Consider the following 12,787-nt stretch of genomic DNA (forward strand, 5'->3'; position numbering starts at 1 on the left):
TAGTTCTCCATGAAGCACAAATAAGCTCTATATCAGAATTTAAAAGTATGTTTAAAAGGAGATGACAATTTATAAAGCTACAGCCTTTTTAAGTACCATATTTTTCAAACTATAAGACACAACCCCCCCCAATTTGGGAGGAAAATGGGGGTGCATCTTATGGGGGTGAGTCAGAATGTTGCCCTCGTTGGGGGCAGGGGGGTGGCGGTGGAGTGGGTTTTTTTTCCCTATTTTCCTCCTCTCAAACCTAGGTACGTCTTATGGTCCGGTGCATCTTATAGTCCAAAAAATACAGTAAAAGGCGAAAGATTTATATGATCTGAAGAGAAACCAGAGTATGCACAGCCTTTTTATAGCATAGTATCTGCAAGATTATATACGGTAAGTATATTTGGAGCTACAACACATTTGGAAGAGTTTCCTAATATGTGAATGTGTAGACAGTCACACAAGGTGCAGCTGGGAATTATCTTTGAATAGGGTTTGAAAAATATTTCCTCTACCATTTTGCTTATCTTCTTTTAAATACTATTCTTCACATCTCATTGTAATAGATGAAATGTTAGCTCCTCCCTCCCACCAAGTTCCTATTGTTTTTTACAGGGACAGTTATTTTGCTGGGTTTCTGATCACCCTACCAGAGATATTCCCCAGACTTTCATTGAACTTAGTGGTAGACTTATGAGAAGGTTTTGTAAAATAGGTTATTAGCAGAAGTGATGGGTAACAACTGTAGTGTTCTACCTTGAACAAGGAAAGAGTATGCCTTCCTTTTATTTCTCCTCCTCATAGGTAGGGATGCACAAACATGCAGACAAAGGCTATATCTTAGAGATGACAAAGCAACACGATGGAAAGGAACTTGGTAATCTGACATCAGGATACCCTACCAGTCCTGGAACACATTCCAGGATTATGTGAGAAAGAAACAAAAATATTTCTTTAAATCACTGTGGACTCACTTTGCAGAAGCCTCTACTGTTTCATACCTAATACACATGTTGGCATTATTCCACTACTAGTACATTGTCAATGCAGCTCACTTAACTCTGGTTACTTTGATTCAAAAGACTATTGGAGGCCCTAGCCAGAACAAATAAGGAAAAAAACAAAATAAAAGGCATCCATATTAGAAAGGAAGAAGTAAAATTGTCTCCCTTTATAGAGGAGATTATATATGGAAAATCCTAAAGGCTCCACCAGAAATCTGTAGAATGAAGTCAATTCAGTAAAGTTGGAGGATATAAAATCAATATAATCATTGTTATTTTTCTATAAACTACTAATGAATTATCAGAAAAATTAATACAATTGCATCAAAAATACTGGGTTGGCCAAAAAGTCTGTTACATTTTTTCCCATATGATGGCTCTAGTAGTGTTTAGTTGTCTTTAACTTCATTTGAAACAATTTTTTTAGATTGTATTGTGACAGGTATCATATCAGCATGCATTTGAAAAAACTTATCAAAATTGGTGATTTTTGTGCAACCATTTTAATACTGAAGATGGAAGATCCACAACATTTTCAATGTATTATTCTTTATTATTTGAAGAAAGGTAAAAACACAACTGAAATGCAAAAAAAGATTTGCGCAGTGAATGGAGAAGGTGCTGTAACTGATCAAATGTGTTAAAAGTGGTTTGTGGAGTTTATTGGGACTACTGGAATTTTGGCCAAATCTTTGCTGTGGGGCTGTCTTATGCATTGGAATATGTTTAGCAGCACCCTACCTCTACCCACTAGAAGCCAATAGAGGAAGACAGCTGACATACTCAAAATATCCAACTCAAAGTTATTAGTGAAATGAAAAACATGTTGTGAATTTTAGGGAAAAAAACATATGGACTTTTTGGCCCCCCGCAGTAATCTCAGCAGTGAAAAGATACCTATCTGTACACTGAAAATGACAAGTCTTTGATAAAAGATACAAATAAATAGAACTATACCCATGGTCATAGGTTGGAAGAGTTAATATTGTTAAAATATCCATACTACCCACTCTGGCCGGGTGGTCAGTTGGTTGTTGTCCCCTACATCAAAAGGTTGTAGGTTCGAGCCCTGGTTGGGACACATAAGGAGGCAACTAATCGATGTTTCTGTCTCTCTCAAATCAAACATATCCTTGGATGAGGATTTTTTAAAAATGTCCGCGCTACCCAAAGCAGTCTACAGACTCAAAGCGATCCATATCAAAATTCCAATGGCATTTTTCACATAAACAGAATAAACAGTCCTAATATTTTCATGGAACCAAAACAGACCCTGAATTTCCCAACAAATTTTGATAAAGAAGACAAAGATGGAAGCATACTTTCTGATTACTATGCTGTTTTTACTTATGTAACTTTGTGATAAAATGTGTATTGTCATTAAAACAGACACAAAGCTCAATGGAACAGAATAGAGAGCCCAGAAATAAACCCATACAAATACAGTCAATTAATTTACAACAAGGAGGATTCTAGTGCAATATGGCAGCATAGGAAGACCATAAACTCACCTTCTCCCACAGACACATCAACTCTACACCCACAGACATATCAATTTCCCCTGAGAAGAACTGAGGGCTAACTGAACAGCTTCTGTACAAAAAATGAGAGATCACATAGAAACAGCACAGACGGAAACATGGCATCATGGGAACCACTCTCCCAACACACTAATCTGCTGTAGGGAACAGATAACTGAAGGAACCACATTCACAGTTGCCCACCATGGGGCACAACAAAAAACTAGTAGATGAAATGGTATTTAGACTACATCTGAAAGAAATCCATTTGCTAACCTTAAAGCATTTGCCAAATAGGAGGGGAACTTCAGGAACTCTTTGGTGTCAGAGGTACCAGAGAGTGCCATTTGTTGTACTCTCCCCTAACCTTGGTCAAAGAGGTATGAGCATGATGTAGGCACTCTAGCCAGCTGGCCAAGGCCATCCTAGTGCACCTAGGTCCACATGAGATCTGTAACTTGCTTAGGATCTGCTTTAATTACAGCTTTAGGCCTCAGCTTGTTTAGGATAAGCTGTAAATATAGCTCTGCCTGGGTCTTCCTGTGGGCTGCTCCAGCTACAGCTTTTAGCTGGTCCACCAAGGTGGTTCCAGCTCAGCTTGTCCTCAGGACTCCCCATAACTCATACACACTCCAGCTAAAGCTCTAGGCCTATAAATGGCTTGATTTTGGGACTCTGTGTGGCCTGAGCCTGCTCCACTACAGCTCCAGATAGCCTGCTAAGATAGCCCAAATCTGTTTTAACCCCAGGACTCCCCACAGCCAACCTCAGTTCCAACAACAGCCTTGGCTTGCCCCTGGATATCAATGTGGCCCATGCCTGCTGCAGCTCCTGGTCCATTTGGCCTGCCAAAAAGACCTGGCTCACAAAGTCTACAAAGGGGAAGCTCCTATACAAGAGCACCACTTCAAGGCTGAGAGAACTTGCTTTTTTACCAAATTCATAGAAAGAGACATTTTTAATGAGATGAATAGTTTACAAACTAAACAATAGGAGAAAACATTAGAAAAAGAACTGAATGAAATCGGCACAATCTACCAAGTAAAGAGTTGAAAACAAGGGTTATAAAGATGCTCAATGAACTCAGGAGAAGAATAGAGGAACTTTATGAAAACTTCAAAAAAGAGATCGAAACATATAAACCAAATCAGAACTGAAAAACACAATAACTGAAATGAAAAATAACTGGAGGGAATCAACTGCACATTAGATATGCTGAGCTAGTAAGTGAACTAGGAGACAGGTAGTGGAAATCACTAAATTGGAACAGCAAAAATAAATTAAAAGTGAAAATAGTTTATGGAACCTCTGGGACAACACCAAGCATACCAACATTCGAAACACAGGTGTCACAGAGGGAGAAGAGAATGAGACAGAAAACCTATTTAATAATGACTGAAAACTTCCCTAACTTGATGAAAGGAACAGACATCCATATCCAGGAAACACAGAGAGTCCCAAACAAGATAAACCTAAACAGGCTCACACCAAGATATATAATAATTAAAATGGAGAAAGTTAAAGACAGAATCTTAAAATCATCAAGAGAAAAGCCACTATGTACAAGGGATCCTATATAAGATACTCAGCTGAATTTTCCACAGAAACTTTACAGGCCAGAAAGAATGGTTTGAATATTCAAAGTGATTAAAGCAAAAACTACATCGAAGAATACACAACAAGGTTATTAGCATTTAGAATTGAAGGAGATTGTTTCTCACAAGGAAAGGAAAAGGAGTTCATCACCAAAACAAGCAATACAAGAAATGTTAAACAAAATTATTTTAGCAAAAAAGAAAGGCCAAAAGTAAAAGGACAAGACAAAGCTAAAGGAGTTCGTCATCACCAAACCATTATTATATGAAATGTTGACGGGACTTATTTCAGAAAAAGAAGATCAAAACTATGAAGAATAAAATAGCAATAAATACATACTTGTCAACATTTGAATCTAAAAGACAAACTAAGTAAACAAGAAGAACAGAAACAGAATCATGGATACTTAGAGCATTTTGATGGTTGCCAGATGGGAGGGGATTGTGGGGGAATGGGTGAAGAGGTGAGAGGATTAAGAAGTATAAATAGGTAGTTTCAGAATAGCCATGGGGATGTAAAGTACAGTAGAGGAAATGGAGTAGCCAAAGAATTTATACCCATGACCCATGGACATGAACAATGGTGTGGGGATTGCCTGAGGGAGTAGGGGTTGCTGGGTGAAGATGGTATAAGGGGGGAAAATGAGGACAACTATAATAGCATAATCAAGAATATAATTTAAAAAAATAGAAAAATTAACTCAAAATGGATTAAAGACGAATATAAAACCAGAAAAAATAAAGTACATAGAAAGTAACATAAGTACTAAATTTATGGACCTTGGTCTCAGGGGTATTTTGGAATTTGACCACAAAGGCAAGGGAAGTAAAAGCAAAAATGAATGAATGGGACTACATCAAACTAAAAAGCTTCTAAACTAAAATTCAATTCCAAATGTTTAGCATCAAACTAAACAGCAGAGGAAACCATTAAAAAAAACCAAAAAGGATACCAATCAAATGGGAGAAGAGATTTATAAACAATACCTCCAATAAAGGGGCTAATATTCAAATATATAAAGAACTCATAACCAAGTCAATCTAGAGAGAGGAGAATGAAGTTGGAGGTAACATGCTCTCTGATCTCAAACTATAATAATTATAGTGATCAAAACAGTATGATATTGGCACAAAGAGACATATAGAACAATGGAATAAAGAGCCCCCCCCCAAAAAAACATGTTTATGTTGTCAATTAATCTACAACAAAGGAGGCACAGATATACAATTGGGTAAAGACAGTTTCTTCAATAAATGGTGTTGGGAAAACTGGACAGATGCATGGAAAAAAATAAAATTGAACCACTTCTTACACCATTTACAAAAATAAAGTCAAAATGGATTAAAGACTTAAATATAAGACTTGAAACCATAAAACTCCTAGAAAATACAGGCAGTAATTTTTTGACATTGACCCTCACAATATTTTTTGTTGGATGTGTTTCCTTGGGCAGAGGCTACATAAACAAACGTAAAGAAATGGGGCTACATCACACAAAAGCTTTTTGCACAGCAAAGGAAACCATCAAGATGAAAAGGCAACCTACTGAACAGGATATTTGCAAATGACCTATCTGATAAGAAGTTAATATTCAAACTATATAAAGAACTCATACAACTCAAAATCAAAAACACAATTAAGAAGTGGGCACAAGATCTGAATAGACATTTTTCCAAAGAAGACATAGATGATCAATCATCGCATGAAAAAACTCAGTTATTAACGACCACACATAAAACAAAAACGAGAGCAAACTAGGCAAACAACTAGAACATGAGGGTTGTCAATAAGGGAGTGGGAGGGGGAGAGGGGGGTAAAGGTACAGAGAATAAGTAGCATAGATGATAGGTGGAAAATAGACAGGGGGAGGGTAAAAATAGTGTAGGAAATGTAGAAGCCAAAGAACTTATAAGTATGACCCATGGACATGAACTATGGGGGGGGGGATGAGGGAGGGAGGGAGGTGGGCAGGATGGAGTGGAGTGGGGGGGGAATGGGACAACTGTAATAGCATAATCAATAAATATATTTAAAAAAAAGAAAATTAAAAAAAAAAAAGATCTTCAACATCACTAATCAACAGGGAAATGCCAAGAGGTCCAAGCCAGAGGGATCAGATGAGAGAAAGAATTAAAAGGCATCCAATCTGGAAATTAAGAAGTAAAAGCATCACTTTTTGCAGGTGAGATAATTTGTTATATAGAAAACCCTAAAGATTCAACAACAAAAACAACAGAACTATTAGAATAAATACAGTAAAGCTGTGAGACACAAAAATCAATGTACAAAAATCCACTGCTTTCCTAAATATTAACATGGAAATTTCAGAAAATGAAATAAAAAAGCAATTCCTTTTGCAATGTAACAAAAAGAAAGAAAGAATAAAATACCTAGGAATAAATTTAACAAAGAATGTGAAGGACATATATACTGAAAACTACAAATCATTATTAAAAGAGATTGAAAAAGACAATGAAATAGAAAGATATTCCATGTTCATGAATTGGAAGAATCAACATAGTTAAAATGTCCATATTACCCAAAGCAATATACAGATTTAATGCAATTGCCATCAAAATACCAATGGCATTTATTTTTTAAAAAATAGGACAAAAAAAATTACCAGATTTATATGGGACTACAAAAGACCCCAAATACCCAAAGCAATCCTTTAAAAAAAGGACAAAGCTAGATGTATCACACTACCTGACTGAAATTATACTACAGAGCAACAATAATCAAAATAGCATGGTACTGGCATAAAGACCAATGGAACAGAATTGAATGCTCAGAAATAAAACCGCATGTATATGTGCAAATAATTTTGGACAAAGGAGCCAGAAACACACAATGGAGAAAGGAAAGCCTCTTCAATAAATGGTGCTGGAAAAATTGGAAAGCCACCTGCAAAAGAATGAAATGAAATTATAATTTCTCTCCATGTACAAAAATTAATTTAAAATGGATCAAAGGTATAAATATGAGGCCTGAAACAATAAATTACATAGAAGAATATATTGGCACTAAACTATGGGCCTTGGCCTTAGAGATTATTTTATGAATTTGACCCTAAAGGGAAGTAAAGGCAAAAATAAATGAATGGGACAATATAACATTAAAAAGCTTCTACACAGCAAAATAAACCATCGACAAAACAAAAAGGCAATCAACTGAATAGAAGATATTTGCAAACAACCGCTCCATAAGAGGTTAATATCCAAAATATATAAAGAACTCATACAACTAAACAACAATAAAACAAACAATCCAATTAAAAAATGGGCAGAAGACCTGGGCAGGCATTTCACCCATGAAGACATACGAATGGCCAAAAGACAGGAAAGATGCTTAACTTCAGTAGCGATTAGGGAAATGCAAATCAAAACCACAATGAGATACCACTTTACTCGTTAGAATAGCTACTATCAACAACGTTAATAATAAGTGTTGGAGAGGTTGTGGAGAAAAGGTAACCATCATTCTCTACTGGTGGGAATGTAAACTGATAACAGTCACTATGGAAAACATTACACAGGTTCCTCAAAAAATTAAGAATAGAGTTATCATATGACCAAGCAACCCCTCTTCTGGATATCTACCTGGAAAATTATTCTAAAAAATATATGCAACCCTATGTTCATTAGAACACTGTTCATGGTGGCCAAGACATGGAAACAAATGAAATGTCCTGTGATAGATAAATGGATGGAGAAGATGTGGTACATATATACAATGGAGTATTGCTCAGCCTTAAGAAAAGATGAAATACTGCCATTTGCAACAATATGGATAGATCTTGAGAATATGCTTAGGGAAGTAAGCCATACAGAAAAAGTCAAGAACCATATGATTTCACTCATATGTGGGATACAAAACTGAAACTCAGACAGTAGTATGGTGGAGAGCAGAGGGAATGTGTGTAGGGGCATAGTAAATGGTAAAGGGGGCAAGTATATGGTGACAGATGATTTGACTGGGTGGTGGGCACAGAATGCAGTATACAGATCATGTATCATAGAAATGTATACTTGAAACCTATGTAATCTTATTAACCAACGTTAAATAAATTAATTTAAAAAATTATGAGATATCACCTCACACCCTTCAGATTGGCTATTATCAAAGAGGCAACACATACAGAATCTAAGATGGTGGCTGAGTAGGTGGAAGATACACTCATAGCCTCCTAGGACTAAATTGGAATTACAACTAAATTATAGAAATATCATCCTGAACAATCAAGTGAAGACTAGCTGAAGATAAATCTTATAACCAAGGATTTACAGAATAAGCTACATTGAGACTGGTAGGAAGGGCAGAGATGTGAAAAGGGCTGACCCCACTCACACGAGTGGTGGCTGAAGTTCCAGAGGGATATCTCAGCTGTTGGAGATTCTCTGAAAAGCCTGGTGACTCAACCCCAAGCCAGATGACTCAACCCCAAGCCAGGCTCCCCAGCTGAGAGCCCCAGAGCTGGGAAGATGCACCCACATAACATCTGACTGTGAAAAGTAGTGGGGCTCTTGTCCGTCAGAGAGAGACCGGAGTCTGCTAGAAACATAGATACCCACTTAAAGGGCCAATGCAAGAAAATTTCATTTGCAGCCGTTCGCCCTGGGCTCTGGCAGAAGAGGAGTGAAATAAAGTCACATGAGGAGTGTTGGGGTTTATGGCTCTGGGGAGACAGTTGAAGGGACAGCCACCAGGATCCCTGTGCTGAGTCATTCTCCCACACTGAAGACACCATCTTTCTTGGCTGCAGCATTCCCCCACCTGCAGCATCAGCCTGGGGGGAAGTAATAGCTCCACCCTCTGGACTCCCTCTTGCCCCACCCTGAGAGGTTTTGCCTTGATGAACAGTCAGCCAGCTGCCTTGGCCAGGGTACAGAGGTCTGGGGAGACACATGGGGTGCCAGTGGCTGAGTTACATGGCTTTGGGGTGGGGGCCAATTTACCCACTTTCCCATGAACCTGACTGGTGCTTATCTCTCATGAGAGATCCACTAGACCCACACTCTGGGCTCTGGGAGCCCACCCTCTCAATTCCTAGTGGTTACACTTTGCCAAGGTTGGAGCAAAATCCAGGACAGACTAAGTTGTGTGGCTGTGAGGCAGGGTCCATACCCCCCAACTTCCCTGAAACCTGAACAGTACCTCTACTTCATGGGAGATCCACCAGCCCCACCCTGCTGAGCTCCATCTCCTCCAGCAGAATCTGGGACAGACTGAGTTGTGTGGCTCTAGAAGAGAGGCCAGTTTTTCCTCACACACCTGACCAGAGCAGAGCCTTCACTTCACATAGCCAAACCTTGATCTGTTGAGGTTTCATTAAACTCTGCTGGCCTCACCCTGGCAACTCCCTGAGACTGCCCCAACACAAAGGTTATGTGAGCACTCAGTGGTTGCAGCTAGACTTGGTATACCCAGGGACATTTGCTGAGTGGCCTCAGACACAGCACTGGCACCTAGTTTGAACTTTTATCAGTCTGGTGAACACCACTTGCTGCTAACTGGTGACTCACTGAGAACCTACCTCATGAAACTTGAGCACTGTCAGAGGCTCTTTCAGTGACTAAGCCTAATAGGCAGCCAGCAGATGGAAGTAGACAGAGGCAGATCTTGAGGTGCTTTGGGACTTTTCTGACCTGCCTCTGGAAGCAGTGCTGGTAAAAGTCAGCCTTGGGGCACAGCTTGGTCCTTCCCGCCTGCACCCAGGTCCAGCAGAGGCAGCCACAAACTATGGGTCGCCTATAGCTCAGGGCTAGTCTTGTTGCCCAGGGCTAGTCACAGGCAGCATCTGACATTGGTCTGCTTTAGAGTCCCTCCCAAGGTGACCACAACCGACACACCCAGTGGCCAGCTTCAGACATCAGAGCAGGATCCAATAAGCTTCACAAGCAGCATATCCAAAGGGAGATCTCACCAGGCAGCAGACCCAGCTGAGGCGAATTCCAGCTCTTGTGGTCAGCAGCTGCACAGCAGCTTAGTAATACTCTTTCAAATCATCACCATTCTTGACATGGTCACTGTTTATGACATACGTGTTCTGATCTTTCTGGGTTTTTTGACTTTTATTTTTATTATTTTTATTTTTAATTAATTACATTTATTAGGGTGACATAGGTTAATAAAATTACATAGGTTTTTTTCTTTTCTTTTCTTTTTTATTGTTATTCAATTACAGTTGTATGCCTTTTCTCCCCATCCCTCCACCCCACCCCAGGTGAACCCACCTCCCTCCCCCCTCTCCACCCTCCCCCTTGGTTTTGTCCATGTGTCCTTTATAGTAGTTCCTATAATCCCCTCTACCCACTGTCCCCGCCCCCACCCCCCACCCCCGCCCTGGCTATTGTTAGATTGTTCTTAACTTCAATGTCTCTGCATGGATGAAACTGGAGAGCATTATGCTAAGTGAAATAAGCCAGGAAGTGAGGGACAAATACCATATGATCTCACCTTTAACTGGAACATAAGCAATAGAAGGAAAAAGCAAACAAAATATAACCAGAGACATTGAAATTACATAGGTTTTAAGTGTACCTTTTACATGACACATGATCTGTACATTGCATTGTGTGTGTACCACCCAAAGTCAAATTATCTTCCATCACCACAGATTTGGCCAAGATATGGAAATAACCAAAGTATCTGATAGATGATTGGATAAAGAAGATATGGAACATATATATAATTAAATACTCTTTTGATATCTTACATAATTTTCCCTCTTGCTTTCATTAGTGAACCCCTTTGAAAGCCAAAGCTTAATTACTTTCTGCTCTTGGAAAAGTTTGAGAAAACGGTTGAATTAAATTCAGGAAATCTGAGAGAAAATTAGCTTTCCCAGTATGACTTGGGCTATAAAGAAGAGAGTATGATGAGGAACCTAGAAATTCTTTCCTAATTCCATTGGGAATTGTGAGTGGGATACATCCAGTTTTCTGGAACAAAAGTAGAGTAGAACATTCATCTAAGATATTCGTCTTTTGAGATTTACTATTATTATTGAATGGTATCTTTCTCAAGGGATAGTAACCGAGGTCAAAGAGTAAGACCTAAAAAAACAGAAAATTGGAGAGTAACAAGGTTTCAGTGAAGAAAAGATATTTGCTAGAAATGAAGCAGGGCTTAAAGAGGGAACTCCAAGCTCTCTGGCTAGGAATTATCATCAACTGACCACAGCAATCTGGTTAAAAAATAAACAGAGTATGTTTTAGTGGGCTGAATAGTAGGCCTTCTTTATTTTTCTGGAATTTCATGGTAATCTTTTCACATTCCCTTTTAACCCTAGTAACTCTGAATAGCTTTCAAATGCAAAGATAGCTTCCATTATATCTGATACCCTGTGGAAAAGGAAGGGTAAATAACTAAGGAAAAATCCCATAAAATTTGCTTATGACATAATCTTTCTCCTGTTATTTTCTTAAATGTCTAGAGAATAGGGATGGAGGATATTTGTAACCCCATCATATAACATCATAATTACTAGTAACATGGTATGGTTTCATTATTTAGTTAAAAGTGACTTTTCATAACAAAAATAAACTACCCACCTCACAAAGTTGTGGGGACTGATTAGTAAATATCTGTTCTATAGTATCTGGCCCATAGTAGGCATTTGATAAATATTAGCTTATTGTTATTTTTTTTGAGGCACATCAATATACTTAGGAAGCAACAAGATATAGTGATAAGTCAACTGAAGTTATTCTTATCTAATACTGGATTAATAGTATTTCTTATGGATTAGGAATGGAGATTTGGAAGTGGTTTATGCATCAATTTGGAATTCTTCCAGGGATGGGGTAGAATGGAATCATCTCTCTCGTAAGTAATCATCAGCTTTGGTATTTAGGTTTAGAGGTACCATGGTGGTATGGCTTCAAGTCCTTCAGTACCACCCTGAAGACTGGGATCGCTGGTGGAGATGTTAGAAAGAAACTAAAAATCACTCCCTTTGTCTGCAAACAGCATTCCAAAAACAGAGCACAAGATGATCAATAGAGAGGATTATTATATTTTCAAGCAACTTACACAGTGGAAATCTTGTTAAAACTTCCTTGTTTCATAAAAGTTCCAAAAAGAAATGAAATCTATTACAATTATGAGGGTGCTTTGCCGAATCTAGGAATAGGAAATACCAAGAAGAATAGGAATTGGGATGTCTAGAGATCAGTACTTCAGGATTTAGTCCCACTAGATAAACTGAATTTAGGAAAAGGAAGGTCATGTTGATATTATAACAGCATTAAAAACTCATTTTTCTATATTATGAAGTTTTGAATGGACCTTGAGATTCAAGTTAGGTTTTTTAATTGGTCTTCTTTGGAAGACTACTTTGTAAAATGACTCCAGTAACTTCTAAACAAAAACAAGTCACCCATCAAACCTAAAATTCCATGTGAAGTATTTTGTCTTCATAGGAGAGAATTATTTTGAGATATGACATATCTATGTGTAAATAAAGGATTATATACATTTCTGTGTTGGTTAATGGAAATGTAAAGGACCAGGAAGAGCTGATAATAAATTCTTTTTCTCAAAATCTTATGAAAAGAACAAAGTCCTTTATACTTTTTGCTAAATAGTGATTAATCACTGATCATCAATTCTCAAAATAAGACAATTCCAACATATATATTTATATTGTACTGCTTAGCCAGGCTTAATTCTTTTTTT

At 38.1% G+C, this 12,787-nt stretch overlaps 1 protein-coding gene across 1 annotated transcript in view; it reads right to left on the reverse strand.

Annotated features, from left to right (window-relative positions):
- WDPCP (WD repeat containing planar cell polarity effector) overlaps positions 1-12,787 on the reverse strand; it is a 307,958-nt gene that overhangs the window by 96,223 nt on the left and 198,948 nt on the right. The gene's annotated exons all lie outside the window — the stretch shown is intronic.

This window comes from Desmodus rotundus, chromosome 5 (assembly GCF_022682495.2).
Source record: "Desmodus rotundus isolate HL8 chromosome 5, HLdesRot8A.1, whole genome shotgun sequence".
NCBI classification, from domain to species: domain Eukaryota; kingdom Metazoa; phylum Chordata; class Mammalia; order Chiroptera; family Phyllostomidae; genus Desmodus; species Desmodus rotundus.